This window comes from Bufo gargarizans, chromosome 5, assembly GCF_014858855.1.
Source record: "Bufo gargarizans isolate SCDJY-AF-19 chromosome 5, ASM1485885v1, whole genome shotgun sequence".
Lineage (NCBI taxonomy): Eukaryota > Metazoa > Chordata > Amphibia > Anura > Bufonidae > Bufo > Bufo gargarizans.
Window position 1 is genome coordinate 170,056,765 of NC_058084.1, and position 17,649 is coordinate 170,074,413.

Here is a 17,649-nt window from a genome sequence, read left to right on the forward strand (position 1 = left end):
GGAGATTTAAATGAATTAAAACCCAAGTTACACTGAATCTTTTTCCATTAAACTATATATCAATCTGATCAGCTGTTCCTGCTCTATAACAAGCTGCCTGCAGATCAGACATCATGTTTGATGTGATGAGTTCCCTTTAAGGTAGTATAAAGCAAAGGAGCAGCGCCTGGAGCATGAAGGAGCTGTGATGCCGGGCATCGAGCTAGCCTACTATAGTTTTTATCACATTCTGCAGCTCAGCTGGATCCCTGTCAATACTATGCAAAGCATGCAATATGACAACTAAATACAATAGACACGTCATCTGCAAGCACCAAAAGAGAGTGCAAGAGTAAACAGCTCCCAAATCATCCGAGAAGCTGGTGGAACAATACGTGGAGAATCTAAGGGTAGTTTTATAAGGCACAAGTGACATTACGTCCCCAGGGTCTTCGGATAAAGCAGGCTGTTTCCATAGCAACCTGGTCAGATCAATCTATATTGACTGTTGCTATGGACACTGCATTAAGGTTACATCCCCAGTGGCCTAGCTGCATCAACCACTTTGCACCACAAATGGTTTGTCAGTCCTGATTTGCTCATGCTCTAATAACAGCCAAATCTTTTAGACGCTCTTCAGAGGGAACATGTGGATAGTCATCTCCACTGCACGGCCAATAAAAAGCAGCACAGAGCAGAGAGATTCTGGAAGTGCTGAAGGTGAACAAGTGAAAACACATTATTTGTATTCAGAGGGAAACAGTTGCGCATTTGACCCACGGAGAAGTAAAATAACAGCTGCTTAGTGTGAAACGCGCTGAAGGCGTCCAGAAGAACTAAGAAGGCTAAAATGTGATTGTTTAAAAGTTGCTGCAAAATCATATCAGTCTGCCACTGACTGCGAAGGTCACGTAAAGTGCCTATTTCAATCGATGTGCAGATCTGGATATGTTATGGTATAAAAAACAAACATAAAAGAATTATAAAAGAAAAAATGGAGAAACTAAAGCACATAAAGGGGAAATAGGAACTGTGGAGGACGCATCGAAGTCAATGGGTCTGCCATGCAGAGTTCACAATGGGTGCGCGGTCCGCAATACGGGCACGGCGGCACCACAGCAATGTGAATGTACCCTAAAAGTATACGTATGAAGGAAGCCTTAGGGCTCATTCACATGTCTGTGCATTGTGGGCCGCAATTTGCACTATTTGTGCGGCTGACACAACAGATCCAGACTCATTCAACCTGAATGCGTCCGTGATCCGTCCGCACCGCAAAAAATAGAACATGTGCTTTTTTTTTTTGGCGGCACAGACAGAAACCCCACGGAAGCATTCCGTAGTGTTTCCATGGGTTTCTATGCCCCTGTTCCACACCAACCTCCCGGATTGCGGACCCATTCAAGTGAATCGGTCCGCATCCGTGATGCAGGGTGCTCACGGCCGATGCACGCATATTGCGCACCCGCTGTCTGCATGCTGCAATATGGGCAGGGCCGAACAATGGCTGTGTGAATGAGCCCTTAGGCTGGAATCAAACACAAGGGGGGAGATTTATCAAAAGTCGTGTAAAGGAAAACCCATAGCAACCAATCAGATTCCACCTTTTATTTTTTACAGCTCCTGATGAAAATGAAAGATGGAATCCGATTTTCCTTTATACCACTTTAGATAAATCTCCTCCACAGTTTTTAAGAGGAATGGGAAACATAAAGGAAGAACTTATACTTCTCCTTCCTGCTGGATGCACAAAAAACGACATAAAAAACTGCATGTGTGATTCAAGCCTAAGGGCTCGTTCACACCAACGCGTGAAGCCCGTTGCCGTATTACGGGCACCGTTCCATGGCCATTCCGCATCACGGATGCAGACCCATTCATTTCAATGGGTCCGCAAATCCGGAGATGCGGAATGGTGCGGAACGGAAGAACAGAACACTATGGAAGCCCTGCAGAGTGCTTTCTGGGGTTCCGTTCCGTGCTACCGCACCGCAAAAAGATAGAACTTACTCTATATTTTTGGGGAACGGAAGGATCGCGGACCCATTCAAGTAAATGGGTCTGCGATCACCATGCGCCTGCCCCACGGACAGTGCTTGTGCATTGCGGACCGCAATTTGCGGTCCACAGCACGGGCACGGGCTTTACACATTCGTGTGAACGAGCCCTAAGGTGATGTCCACAATCACAACCAACTTTAATAATCTAATTCATTTAAAATGAACAATGACCCAACTCTGCACATAGTCTTGAGTCAACTGTATATATTTTGCTGATTACTCATTTTCAGTTAGTTTTCACTTTGACAAAAAAAAATTTGTTGCCTGAAAGCCAATGAAAAAGCAGGTTTGCTGTAATTTTCATATCTCATTATTGTCAATATCTAGAAGGGAGTATGATGCAGAATCCGTCTGCACAGGGTTTGCTTGGTGTCTGTTAACATGGGGGTGCATAGATCTGCACAGCAGGTATAGACAAAAAAAGGCAGATTTTGGCAATGTTGCTTTCTGTGGGATGCACAGGTCTTTTATGGAAGGGGTTGTCCCATCGTAAGAACATCTCCCCAGTCAGAAGAACGAGGTGCTGGAGTCTCTGGAGTGAACAGAGCATTGCATGCGTGCTGCTGCAAACGATATAGAACTGCTGAAGTACAGCCCCTGGCCATCTCAGGTAGTCCCATAGGGATGAACGGAGTGGAAGCGAGCAGTGAAGGGTTCCAGGTGTCAGACCCCGCCAATCAGATACTTATCCTGTATCCTGTGGATAGGGGATATATTTTTATAGATGGACAACCTCTTTAAGTCCAATTTCACACATACCTACTACAGGGACATTTCCTTGGCCATATTACATGCACAAGCCTCAGACCAACCGCTGGACTATTGACCAGGACTAGCAGCGGGACAGACCCCAATGGCATTGCTGGTTTGTGTCATTAAAACTGTAGGTTGTGCACCTATATAATGCTTTTATATAACCGGCCTAAGGGCATGTTCACGCCTGACTTGGAGTCTCCGGTCTTCAAAAACATTGGAAAGAAAAGTAAAAGAATATTCTCCAGAATGGAAACCGACCAAATCTCATTTTGCGATCGATGGGATCTGGTAGGTTCAGTTGGTGTAAGTTATGTGCCGAATCCGGCACTTCTGTTATTTCCAGTCTTCTCCTCCAATAACGTAGCAGAAAATAATAGCACTGTGAAAGTGCTCTGTCCTCGCCGTAGTTTCATTCCAATATCTCAAAGACGACATATCATAGACATCTTCAACTTTCAGTTCACTGCTGTACTTCCATTACAAGAAAGCCAAAGGGTCTTTTTTTTTTTTTTTTTTGCACTACATCAACATGAAAACGTGTTTGCTTGGTCGGCAATGCTCGTCTGGATATCATTTCCCCCGTGTGGCCCAGCATTTCTGTGTTACAATGAAGAAATCTAACTTCTAGGTGCACGCTCAACGCTTTGATTCAAAGTTGGCTTCTACAATGTATGCTTTGGAGAACCTAGGCTGTAAGGTCACAACAGAAGAAAATGAATACAGTTCTACTGGGTTTTCAACTTCGGCCTTGAAAACTTTTATGGGTTTGTACCAAAACCCTCATCACATACACAACGATAGATTTCATTTTCAAAGAAACTGCATTTTGACATCTGGCAGAAAACACATCTAACGGGGAACATCTAATATCTCATTTACAGAGCTGTATATCTGCTCGGTTTTGTACTGAGTCACAATAGGGCAACCAAAGAGAAGCCGGCTTCCTGTACCTCCAACATCATAAGGAGGTATAGAGAGGGTTTTTTCTGCTGATCTCCCCCCAAATCTGTACAAAACAAGTAGTACACTTCATCAGCACATGGAGTTCCCGCAGCCCCATCATATGGGGACTCTGGTGGTCCAATGGCGCCTTATGCAAAGTCATTGAAACAATGTAATATTAGTATCTGTTATAAATTTGTATGTGTTTTTTCCCCTCTCTGTTTTCAGTGTCAAAAGACAATGGCTGCAATTACAGCTTGTATTACAAATGTCACTGAGTTTAAAGGGGTATTCTACCAAAATAAAGGTTTGCAGTGGGATCCCATTGTTGTGAAAAAAAAAAAAAAAGATGAACCAGCTTATACTCAACTCCTGACCCGCCAATGTTGTCGTTCTGATGGTTCCCAGTGTGCTCCACTACCTGCTCCTGTGCTGACATGGCAGAAAATAGCTGGGAATGCTGCGCAGTCAATTACTGGCTGCAGCTATAATCCACCCCAGTGGCATTCCCAGCCACTTCCTGCTGAGATAGAGGCAGGAACCAGCGGTACAGCAGAAGGGGATAATATGTGCAAGTCAGTTCTTGCTAGCCTGCTATCTACTTGGAGCTTCAGCCAAAGTCGCACTGTGTTGAGAAATGCGCACAGCGCGAGGACACAGGCGTGCTCTGTGACCTCATGCTGTGCGACGTCGGATCACAAGACAGAGTGGCAGGAATGGTGGAGTGGAGCGGTGGTGTCCGGAACAAGAAAGGCATGAGTTGTTTTTTTTTTGTCTGATCTGAGGACCGATTAACACTGAGGGTCTGATCTGAGGTCTGATTAACATTCGTGGTCTGATCTGAGGTCTGATTAACATTCGTGGTCTGATTTACGGTCTCACTGGGGCTTTGTCAAATCAGAAAAAAAATAACTAAAACATTGAAACCTTTCCTGCCACGCTGTCTTGTGAGCAGGCGTCGCACAGCGTGAGGTCACAGAGCACGCCTTTGTCCTCACGCCTGAGGCCTAATTAACACTAGGGGTCTTATTGGGGCTCAAAACTTAGGTCTGATCGGGGGTCTGATTAACAATGGGGGTCTAATTGGGGCTCAGATCTGAGGTCTGATTGAGGTTCTGATTAGCAATGGGGGTGTGACTGAAGGTTTGATGAAAAATATATTTTCTTATTTTCCTCCTCTAAAATCTAGGTGCATCTTATGGACAGATACAGAGAAAATGCTAGAAAAATTTTGCTGAAACTTTTTCTGGAAATAATTTCAATTGCTTGTCTGGCCAAAGCAACAACACGCCACTATGATGGTTCAATCAAAAACTCATTGGCGTGCTGTCTCCTACATGAATACATAAGTATACCCGGTGATCCTGGTAGAGGGAGACCAACTTGGGGACACGCACCCACAAAAGCTACTTGGGAGAGTGACGTGGTCAACTCTGTGTTCAACAGCACGCCACTATGATGGTACATGTGATTGTATACTTACCCAGTCCTCTCCTTTGGGGAGCAATTTCATTAACACAGTAAAAAAAAAAATTGGGATTATACACCTTGTTTGTATGTCAGAAAATTGTAACCTTACCATATAAAGATTGCAAAAACTGATACGTAAATAAGGAAAAGCAAATACTTCTTACCAGATGAGTTGGTTTTCATAACTTGCTGACTCAAGGATCACACCCTCATTCCTGTGACACACCTGGCCGAGTACCGTAAAGGCACTAGTGTAGGCCTGTGTGCATTTCACCATCTACCTTCATTGGGTACATTTACACAAAGCAGTAATGGTCACAACCACCTGATGAACATTGCTCTTTCACTGGGTGGTTGCCGCCACCTTTACATGGGCCAATAATGGAGAACAAGTATTTGTATACATTTCCATCCGCAATAACTGGCCTGATTATCGAGCCACATAAAAGGACCTTAAAGGGGTATTCCAGTTGTTACAAAGTATCCCCATACATAGGACAGGGATAACAATTAGGTTGGTGGGACTATAATGGGGGCCCTGTACCTCTTGAGACCTCCGAAATGAACAGAGCGGAAGGTCAGGCATACAGAAAAGTCTGTATGCCTCCATATGTAGTAAGTGGCATATGAGGTACAGCAAGTCCCCACAGAGTGCTATCAACGATTTGAAGGCCTTAGGTCACATTTACATTTGACATTTTTGCAATAAATTTATTACACTTGAAAAATTAGTGAGATATTTATAAGAAAAAAAGAGGATCAAAAACTGCAGTAAAAGCCAAAGAAACTGTGAACCTACAACCTGATATAAATATATTATAGGTTTACAATTTGCATTTTTTTTTTTCTGCTGCTTTCACATGTACAGAACTGAACAGTCAAAAAAAATAGTACCGTAATACATAAGTAGTCACCCACGTTCTGTCTGCTCAATATATGACTCATTTATGGCTGGAATAGTAAAAATATATAGAGAATTTCCCTGATATACCGACTTCTATACATCTTACCACCTGCATTAAAGCTGATCATGCATGCAAACCTCCTTTTTCCTACAGACGTCAGGGACGTACAAACTGCTCTGACAGAAACTTTTTTTGTGTATAGGGTGCGGAGATTAATTTGATGGTAGACATCTCTAGAGTAGGCTTTTCTTGTTGCGCAGATTTCCGACGCGTTTCACCATAAAGGAATTATGGTTCTTCAGGGACAAAAAGTATATTGTCGGGGCATCTGGTGCAGTGGCACGTGCAAAAGCACTGCCACTGCACCAGACGCCCCGACAATATACTTTTTGTCCCTGAAGAACCATAATTCCTTATGGTGAAACGCGTCGGACATCTGTACATTAGGAAGGATCACTGTTAGGGTTTGACAGCAATAGACCCAAGGTTCCAGAGACTGGGGGTCGCCCTTTTTCAGGGCGGGTGCCCCGATCACAGCCTGTCAGGGTTCTCCTAGCTTCCTGAATTAGCTTATATAGGGAAAGAACCTAGGTCGAGCACCCCCCATCAAGATAATTTTCAAGCGCTCCCTCTGACAAAGGGCTGCATGACATATATGGGACTAGAGCTGCCAGTTATACCCGACACCCTTCCAGTAAAGCAGTGCACCTTTAGCATTGTTTTAACTTAGTGTCTCATTATCTTAAAGGGAGTCTTTCACCTAATCTGAGCGTTTTAGACCGCTCAGATCCGGTTATAGACTTTTTAACCCTCATTACGATCATACCTTTCTCTTATGTGTCCTTCGCTCAGATAATGAAAATAACACTTTTTAAACTTATGCAAATTACCTTCTGAAGGTGCCCAGGGGCGGCGTTACTGGGCGATGTGCCCAGAAAAACACACCTCCAGCCGGCGGACGTCACGAGCGGCACCAGAGGACGGCGGGCTGGGAACTGGCCCGCACCTGCGCACTGCTCTGCCCATTATGGGCAGATGAACAGCTTTTCATATTGCGCATGCGCCGGCCAACTAAAGACAGCCGGCCGGCGCATGCGCAATATGAAAGGATGTTCCTCTGCCCATAATGGGCAGAGCAGTGCGCAGGTGCGGGCCAGTTCCCAGCCCGCCGTCCTCTGGTGCCGCTCGTGACGTCCGCCGGCTGGAGGTGTGTTTTTCTGGGCACATCGCCCAGTAACGCCGCCCCTGGGCACCTTCAGAAGGTAATTTGCATAAGTTTAAAAAGTGTTATTTTCATTATCTGGGCGAGGGACACATAAGAGAAAGGTATGATCGTAATGAGGGTTAAAGAGTCTATAACCTGATCTGAGCGGTCTAAAACGCTCAGATTAGGTGAAAGACTCCCTTTAAAACTAAATGAAATAAATGTTATGTTTTAAATAACTACAATAAGGTACACTCGGTTCAACAGTAATCATTTTGGACACCACTGAGTAATCATATAGTGGGCCACAACTACCTAATCTCTGACCCTTACTAAATGTGTAAAAGTATTCATGTAGCCTCAAGCCGTACATTGCCACTGTTCACACATACACATATTGAATTCAACTGCGCAACGAGCACGTGACCAGTGCCACAGGACTCATTGTGGTTAATAGAGTTTCTCCTACTACATAATGCCAAAATGGCAGGTTGTGACAGGATCATCTTGAGGCCTCTTGCACACGAACATTGTGCATCCATTCCGTACATTGGGGACCGCACGGGCAACTTCTGTGCGGCGGCCGGGACAGATCGAGACCCATTCAACTTGAATGGGTCCGTGATCTGTCCGCACCGCCACAAAATAGAACAAGTTCTATTGTTTTGCGGCACGGAGGCACGGACAGAAACACCACGGAAGCACTCCGTAGTGCTTCCGTTCCGCATCTCCGTGATTGCGGACCCATTCAAGTGACTGGGTCCGCATCCGTGATGCGGAGTGCACACGGGGCGATGCCTTTGTATTGCGGACCTGCCGTATGAGGGCTGCAATATGGCCACGGGCATACAATGTGTGCAAGAGGCCTCAGAGAGCCAAACCTCAGCTGTAAAAGGACGAGCTGGTGTTTCAGTGGCTCTAAGTCTAGTGCACGGTCCCTGTCACCCTAGTGCACGGTCCCTGTCACCCTAGTGCACATGAGCGCATCTAGAAAATATGCCTTAAAAGACACAAAGGAGGAGATTAATCAAAACTGCTGTAAAGGAAAACTGGCTTAGTTGCCTATACCAACCAATCAGATTCCACCTATCATTTTCCACAGCTCCTTTAGAAAATGAAAGGCTAAATCTGATTGGTTGCTATGGGCAACTAAGGGCACATGCACACGACAGTATGCCCTCTGAGACATACTGTCCGTGAGCGGGCCATATGTCCCGGAGCGGCATACATCGTGCGCATAGGAGTAAACAGCATCATAGATTACAATGATGCTGTGCACATCGAGCCACCCGTGGGACTATTGTCCTGCACTCATAAGATCTCATGACAATAGCCCCGTGAGCGGTCGGACGTGCACAGCATCATTGTAATCTAAGGGTACTTTCACACTTGCGGCAGGACGGATCCGACAGGCTGTTCACCCTGTCGGATCCGTCCTTCCGCTATTTCGCCGTGCTGCCGGACCGCCGCTCCGTCCCTATTAAGTATAATGGGGACGGGGACGGCGCTCCGACGCAGCGCGGCAGTGCACAGCGAAAGGCCGCCGGACTAAAAGTCCTGCATGTCCGACTTTTTAGTCCGGCGGCCTCTGACCGCGAACTGCGCCGCCCCGTCCCCATTATAGTCAATGGGGACGGAGCGGCGGTCCAGCGGCACGGCGAAATAGCGGAAGGACGGATCCAACAGGGTGAACAGCCTGTCGGATCCGTCCTGCCGCAAGTGTGAAAGTACCCTTAGTCAGTTTTCCTTTATCTCAGTTTTGATAAATCTTCCCCTATGTCTCACTTTCCAAGGTCAATTAACTATAGCTTAGCTAAAGTGTCCACTGAAATCATGTTCTCATCTGTGATGTCAGGACCTGGCTATACTGTATAATCATCCCCACAATAAACCGTACACGCAACTGAATATCAGTTCTTACGCCATCCACTATTCTAATTAAAACACGATTTGGCTGATAAACTCTGAAATTTGTATGAATAGTAATTGCCCAGAAAAGCAGATACTACAAGAGACTGTCCACCGACTTCCATATTCAGCCTGAGAAGACACCAGCGCACCGCGAGCACCAGGGATTTTGCGCCTCATAACCCTTCATTAACCTAGAAGAATTAAACAGCAGGATTCTCCCAAAGCTCCATCAATGCTACAAGCAATACTGAGCGGCCTAATAATCTGTATCATGTCACCATGTGTCACACTTCAGCACTCCGAATCAGGTGTGTGGAGCCTCAAACAACTTAGGAGCTTATATCAATCTCCTTATTACACCGTCCCCAGAGGACCAAGATGACTGAAAACCCCAGATTAACGGACTTTGCCTGAAAGGAAGCTGAAGCTAATGTCAGACTTCAAAATTAGAGTGGCAATGTGACACCTGGAAATTTCATCCAAGGGTCCGTTACTAATCTGCGGAAATATTAGTATACTATGTGGTTAAAGGAGTCAATACACTGAAATAACCAGAAACCAAAGGACATATTCCAATAAAACCGTTTACTACCAGATAAACAAACTGGAGATTTACTGTGCAAAGAACATACGGTATGTCGCTTTGTGGCGGTATGTTCAAAGGACATCATCCAGTCAGCCCAGGGGCATGCAAATTCCTGTAGACGGCAAGAGACAGACAACTCCAGGGGGCAGTTTGATTATTTTTGTAGCCAGCGAAAATTGCATAAGAAAGCAAACAACAACAGCAACAGCAACAACAACAGCAACAACAGCAGCATGGTAGCTCAGTGGTTAGCACTGGTGCCTTGCAGTGCTGGTTTGCTGGGGACCTGGGTTTGAATCCAACCAAGGACAACATCTGCATGGATTTGTATGTTCTCCCTGCGTTTGCGTGGGTCTCCTGGTTTTCGCCCCCACTCCAAAGACATACTGATAGGGAACGCCATTGGGGGTAACAGTTATACGTTCTGCTATCTGGTGCCAAGACCAACTATAATATGCGTCAGTATAGAACGATATATAGTTGGTTTTCTTAGTGTGTGTCATATTTTGAGCTACACATATACACTAGGGTTATCCAAACTATAAAACATGCCCCCCAATGCCTGGAAAGGGAACCACAAGCATGCCAGGAGAGGCAAGAATAGTGTTTTTTTTTTTCTTTAAAAAGGGTTATCCGGGAATGTAATATTGATGACCTATATATTATAGGTCATCGATATCAGATCTGCAGGGGTCCGACTTCCGGAACCTCAGCCTATCAGCTGTTCAAAGAAGCCCTGAGCACTGTGACATCATCGTACATCGGTCACGTGGGCTTGGCACAGCTGAGCTGCAATAGCAAGCACTGCCGCTATGCAATGTACAACACTGTGCTCGGTAAGCAGCGCTCACCAGAGATCACCTTTGCTGGTACCTCAATCCACTGCAGATTTCCGCATCAAGTTGAAAATGCCACAGCAATTCCAGTATGTGTGGCTGAGCCCAAAGGCCCTCTTCACACGAGCGAATTTTCCGAGCGGGTGCAATGCATGACGTGAACGCATAGCACCCGCGCTGAATCACGTGCATGAAAAATGCAACAAAACGCATTGCACTCGCGCTGAAAAAACTGAAATGAACGCAATTGCAGACTGAACTTGCTTGCAAAATGGTGCAGGTTTCACTGAACGCATCCGGACCTAATCCGTCACACTCGTGTGAAAGAGGCGTAAAAGGTCTGTAATCTGTCTGGAGAGGGCTGTTTTTCTTTTCGGTCTGCCCATGATTGACCTCTGCCCGAATTTGCTGACTGACTTCAGGAGGCAGAGTACATGTCAATTCAACAAAGTGGTCTCATGCCTGCAGCCACAGCACTTAGGCTACTTTCACACTAGCGTTCGATCGCATCCGTTCTGAACGGATCCGATCATAATAATGCAGACGGAGGCTCCGTTCAGAACGGATCCGTCTGCATTATATTGTTAAAAAAAAAGCTAAGTGTGAAATTAGCCTGAGCGGATCCGTCCAGACTTTTACATTGAAAGTCAATGGGGGACGGATCCGCTTGAAAATTGAGCCATATTGTGGCATCTTCAAACGGATCCGTCCCCATTGACTTACATTGTAAGTCTGGACGGATCCGCACGCCTCCGCACGGCCAGGCGGACACCCGAACGCTGCTTGCAGCGTTCAGGTGTCCGCTCACTGAGCGGAGCGGAGGCTGAACACCGCCAGACTGATGCAGTCTGAGCGGATCCGCATCCATTCAGACTGCATCAGGGCTGGACGGAAGCGTTCGGGTCCGCTCGTGAGCCCCTTCAAACGGAGCTCACGAGCGGACAGCCGAACGCTAGTGTGAAACTAGCCTAAATCCATAGCAAAGACAGCCATATCCCCCATGATAGTGACACCCCCACACCTCCAAGACAGCCATATCCCCCATGATAGTGACAGCCCCACACCTCCATGACAGCCATATCCTCCATGATAGTGACAGCCCTACATCTCAATGACAGCCATATCCCCCATGATAGTGACAGCCCCACACCTCCATGACAGCCATATCCCCCATGATAGTGACAGCCCTACATCTCAATGACAGCCATATCCCCCATGATAGTGACAGCCCCACACCTCCATGACAGCCATATCCCCCATGATAGTGACACCCCCACACCTCCATGACAGCCATATACCCCATGATAGTGACAGCCCCACACTTACACGACAGCCATAACTCCAATGATAGTGCCAGCCCCACACCTCCATGACAGCCATACCTCCAATGATAGCGACAGCTCCACACCTCCATGACAGCCCCACACCTCCATGACAGCCATACCTCCAATGATAGCGACAGCCCCACACCTCCATGACAGCTATACCTCCAATGATAGTGACAGCCCCACACCTCCATGACAGCCATATCCCCCATAATAGTGACATCCCCACACCTCCATGACAGCCATATCCCCCATGATAGTGACAGCCCCACATCTCCATGACAGCCATATCCCCCATGATAGTGACAGCCCCACATCTCCATGACAGCCATATCCCCCATGATAGTGACAGCCATATCCCCCATGATAGTGACAGCCCCACGTCTCCATGACAGCCATATCCCCCATGATAGTGACAGCCCCACACCTCCATGACAGCCATACCCCATGATAGTGACAGCCCCACATCTCCATGACAGCCATATCCCCCATGACAGTGACAGCCCCACACCTCCATGACAGCCATATCCCCCATGATAGTGACAGCCCCACACCTCCGTGACAGCCATATCCCCCATGATAGTGACAGCCCAACACCTCCATGACAGCCATATCCCCCATGATAGTGACATCCCCACACCTCCATGACAGCCATATCCCCCATGATAGTGACAGCCTCACATCTTCATGACTACCATAACCCCCATGACAGTGACAGCCCCACACCTCCATGACAGCCATATCACCCATGACAGTGACAGCCCCACACCTCCATGACAGCCATATCCCCCATGACAGTGACAGCCCACACCTCCATTACAGCCATATCCCCCATGACAGTGACAGCCCCACACCTCCATGACAGCCATATCCCCCATGATAGTGACAGCTCCACACCTCATGACAGCCAATCCCCCATGACAGTGACAGCCCCACACCTCCATGACAGCCATATCCCCCATGATAGTGACAGCCCCACACCTCCATGACAGCCATATCCCCCATGACAGTGACAGCCCCACACCTCCATGACAGCCATATCCCCCATGACAGTGACAGCCCCACACCTCCATGACAGCCATATCCCCCATGATAGTGACAGCCCCACACCCCCATGATAGTGCCAGCCCCACACCTCCATGGCAGCCATAACCCCTATGACAGTGCCAGCCCCACATATCCATGACAGCCATATCCCCCATGACAGTGACAGCCACAATTTGCAAGACATGTAAAAATAAAAAATAAAACTATCAAACTTACTAACAAGCGTATGTTTGCGTGTCCTTCTGGTACATGCAAGAAGTAAGTACACATGGTATAAAACTGATAAGAATGAGCTGAGAAAAAAAGAAAATTCCTCCAACGCATGAGTCAGTAGTAAAAGCTGGCAGACAAATGTGACTCTAGGGTTCTGTCACTTTGTGTTATTCTAAATCAGATCTATTTAAAGGTGTTTTCTAAGAGCAGGAACCTATGTTTAGGTGGCAGTTCATGAGCACCCGTGGTCCAGCACTGAGCTACCTTCTCCTCCATTTTGGATTCCTGCTGAACCAGAAGTGTGACGAGCCATCTACATGCACATCACCACTGCCAGCCAATCACTACACGTGGCCACTGCCCACGCTCTTGCAGCTTCTGGAAAGTAGGTGGGGAAATGGGTGCGGTGAACTATGTTAATTAGGTGCAAATCAGATTTAGCAAAATGGCTGATGCTGGATGATAAATATGGTGTGACTTTAGGGTATGTCCACACGTGATAATGCCGTGGCTTTCTCTGAAATCTGCTGCTGCAAACAGTACCTAAGCTGTTTACTGCGGTGGCATTGCTGCAGGGATCGAAGCAAGGGCTGAAAGCCACAGGTAGGATCCACAGCATAAACACGCTGCAAATTAAAAACAAGTCAGTTTACATTACGTTTCTTCTCCACAGGGTATGGGTGAGATTTCTGAAATTTCATCCACTTTGGCGGTAATGTAAATGCTGCACAGTCCACAGCATTTATGGCAGTTTTCTTCAGTCTGCCACTGGTGTGGTCTTGTCTAGAAATGCTACTCCATTTTTTATGCCATTCCTTTACTGGAGTGAGATTACAATATATTTTTTTAAAGTCACAGTGACAAATTTGGAGTGAAAGTAATTGAAGGGGATGTCCCACGAAAAATATTCTACATTTCCCAACCCAACACCTGGATCTGAATACTTTTGTAATTGCATGTAATTAGAAATTTAGCATAGCCACTGAGTTATTCAATAAAATGTATCTGTATAGCGCCACCTGCTGTTTGTTCTTTTTCTTATTTCTTTGTCCAGCTCACTGAGATGGCCGCACATGCTCAGTTTCATTCTTCAACTGCCTCCTGAGCTGTGATAGGGAGAGCATGGACACACCCCCTGAGCTGTGATAGGAAGAACTGAGACACGCCCCTGAGCTGCAGCAGAAATTACACTCCCCTTGAGCTGTCAGCTTGATGTAAATCTAGCAGAGCAATGAATGGGGAGATCTCTGTATCCATGTGAGGTACAGGGCCGGTTCTAGCTTTGTTAGAAAAAGATTGTCATGTACTACATGATGTTTGATTTTCATTTTTTACATTAGTCATGGGATAACCCCCCTTCAAGTCGCCGACCACACCCACTTTCCACCCACTGTTCAAAAACAGTATGCGGAAAAAAATTCTGGCGTACATGGAATGGTAAATCCCCCCAGTGTACACTACCTGTCTGTTGGCTTACTGTACGCCGAAATTTTGGTGCACAATGTAGAATCTTAAGCCACGCCCCTTTCCCATTAAATCACACCTCTAAAACACTTTGGCCCTGAGTTATCAACACCGGCTTTGATAGGGCGTGTGGTGCCAGAGGAGGCATGTCATTTTCGACGAGGTCTTCTCCGGCAGTCCATGCGCCATCCTGAAGCTTGTAGCTTGCGTAGTTTTCTGGTGCAAATAATGATGAGCTCGCCGGAGCGGGTGGCCCTGACCATGCATTGCCCTCACCACGTCCCATTTTTGGAAACTAGCAAGGGCGGTGTAAAAATACCAGTTAGGACTTAAAACTTCAGGGTTTTGCGACTTTTAAACATGCAATGATAAATGTCCCCTTGTTCAATGCATGTATGCCATTTTTGGGGCCAAATTATGAAAGAACTGAGTTGCAATTTGATTCATGAATCTCCTCCAATAAATGTGAAGTGACCGCAACATGTGAATATACTCTTGCTGTAAAATCAATTGCCAAATAACTTTCTGATCTGCATCCCCCGAAACGTCACCTATATGGCTTGACGCTAGCTGTCCTGTGTATTTGGTGTCAGGATGTTATGGTGGGGAGAAGAATACTGTGGTAGGCTGATGTTCTTGGTCTGTATCTGATAAATCAATAACCCTGAGCTGAGGAAGAATTTCAGACTGATGGTCAGGAATACGCATTATGCTAAAGCACACACCGCAGTACATATGGCACCTCCAGAGTGGTCTGGTTGCTACATAGACAACCAAGTCACATACAGACGCCTAGCAAGTACAGAAACGTGCAGAGATTATTCATTAGAACGTCTGAAGGACACCTTAGTGAATGATTACAACAGGAAACAGCGTCATTGCTTGCTTCCTATATTATTTAGGGGTAAACAGCAAATTCCAATTCATAACGGCCTGGCTGGTGAGATTGCTGCCAAGCTGCGGGCATGCTGTACCAGAAAGAGACACCAGTTCTACCCAGTTGTCCTGCCAATGATTGTCAAGACCACTGAACACACCAGTTAGGTCTCATGCACACAGCTCTAACTGTTTATGCGGTCTGCAAAACACGGATACTGGCTGCGTGCATTCTACATTTTGCGGAACAGAACGTCCTGCCCTCTGTAGTCTGCAAAACGGACAATATGACATGTTTTACTTTTTTTTGCATGGCCTATTTGCATCTTCTGAGGCCTCACTGATGTGAATGGGTCCACATCCGACCCGCAAAAAATGTGGATCGGATGCGGACAAAAACCATGAGCCCTTAGGCTGGGGCTATGACTTTCCAGGATGTAGTCCAATGCTGTTTGACGGCCAGGACGTACAGGGTACCAACAAAGTGGCATCATGACTAAGGCACTTTGAGCCTAAGGGCTCATGCACGCGAACGCAGTTTGCGGTCCCCAATGCACGGGCAACATCCGTGCTGTTTCCGCAGACGGATCCAGACCCATTCAACTTGATCCATCCACACCACAAAAAAATAGAACATGTGAATGGGTCCGGTGCATAAACGGCCACGGTCCGTATATTGCTGACCCGCTGTTTGCGGGCCCGGTCGGCACACGATGGTGTGCATGAGCCCTAAATGTACGAACTAGTGGCAATATTCATAAAAAAAGGTATGACCTTCCACATTTTTCCACCACTTTTTAAACTAAAACCTGGCGTCAGTCAGTGGCAGGCTGGGGAATATGGTTTATGAAACCCTGTAAATCCCAGAATTAGTAAATGTCCCCCAGTAGGCAGGAGCGGCACGCCTACAGGACATGACAGGCGCTGGGACGTAAATACCATATATCAGAAAACGTGGAGCTACGAAGCTTGCCGTTTAACACTTTCCATCCCATAGCAGATGTGGAAACATATGTGAGAGGAGCAGAACCCTTCTGGGCAGCGTTGCTTCCTGGATAGAGGGCGGGGGGGACGACAACTTGTTTTTTTCTGCTTTTTTCACTACTACTATCCATGCCAGAGTCTGAAGGCGGAAGCCTCAGCCAGGCTCCACACGCTGGAGCTTCTAGGGTTAATAGCTGTCATCTCCTCCAGGACCATGGCCTGCCTGTCCACTGTCACATCATACATAGGGGGAATGGAAGGTGATCACCAGCAGCACTGGTTGCTGATGCCTCTGCCACCCACATCTCTCAGTGCCAACCTATCCCTGCACAGCCCTCCTCCAGCACCCTGGGAATAAGGTATAGAGGCTGCCAGGCTGCATTTCCTGGGCGATGTATAACCCGACGTGTGCCCAGCCTCACCCCCCACACACCCCACACACGTACATACCGCTAGGTGCACCCACCGTGTGTGCATATAGGCGCCTCCAGGGGTCCACTGCTTGTGAATGGAGGGACAGAGGTGAGCAAGCAGAGGAACAGGTTAAGGAAATTCTACCCCAGCAGCCAGGTGATGAAACCTTCCTGTCCGGACTGTGTCAGGAGCCGCCCCCAGCCCGCTCCACCTCCAGATGTGTGCGCTCAGGTTAGTGCAGGGCGCCCAGGGCTCCTTCCTGCACAGCAAAGCCGCAGCTGTCTTCCGTCTCAGCGTCCGGGGGATTAGAAGCGCCACCTGCTGGAGCTGCTCGGAACTGCAGAGCAATCACTTCTGTCCTAGTCTAAGACTATGATATAAACCACTTCTTCTTCTGCCCCCCAAGAAAATACACTGCCTCAGCGACCAGAGCTGGGAAATACACACATCGGGTTCTTACAATAATGGGACATGATGACTATGTAAAAAATAATAAAAGTGGTCCCATGTAGTAGTAGGGACCAAACACAACAGAAGTAGGCGGGGTCAGCAATATCATTGTCGGACTGGGGTGCCTAGGGCCCGCCAGTATCATTTATTCAGGGGCCCACTGTATGGATACATTCCAATGTTACCTGCTCACACAGCAGCAAGATGATTGAATATGGGGGTCCCTG

The 17,649-nt window shown here is 47.1% G+C and overlaps 1 protein-coding gene across 6 annotated transcripts in view; it reads right to left on the minus strand.

Annotated features, from left to right (window-relative positions):
- The window catches only part of LOC122937718 (myelin basic protein), a 171,164-nt gene extending 153,876 nt beyond the window's left edge, over nucleotides 1-17,288 (minus strand). For 2 of the 6 annotated variants that reach the window (XM_044292719.1, XM_044292721.1), the window contains exon 1: nucleotides 17,025-17,285. The gene's annotated coding sequence lies outside the window, so the exon portion shown is untranslated. Of the gene's footprint in view, nucleotides 1-17,008 lie in introns of all 6 variants that reach the window. The other 4 variants (XM_044292718.1, XM_044292720.1, XM_044292716.1 and 1 more) reach the window with 4 other exon arrangements.
- Between the last annotated feature and the right edge of the window lie 361 nt (nucleotides 17,289-17,649).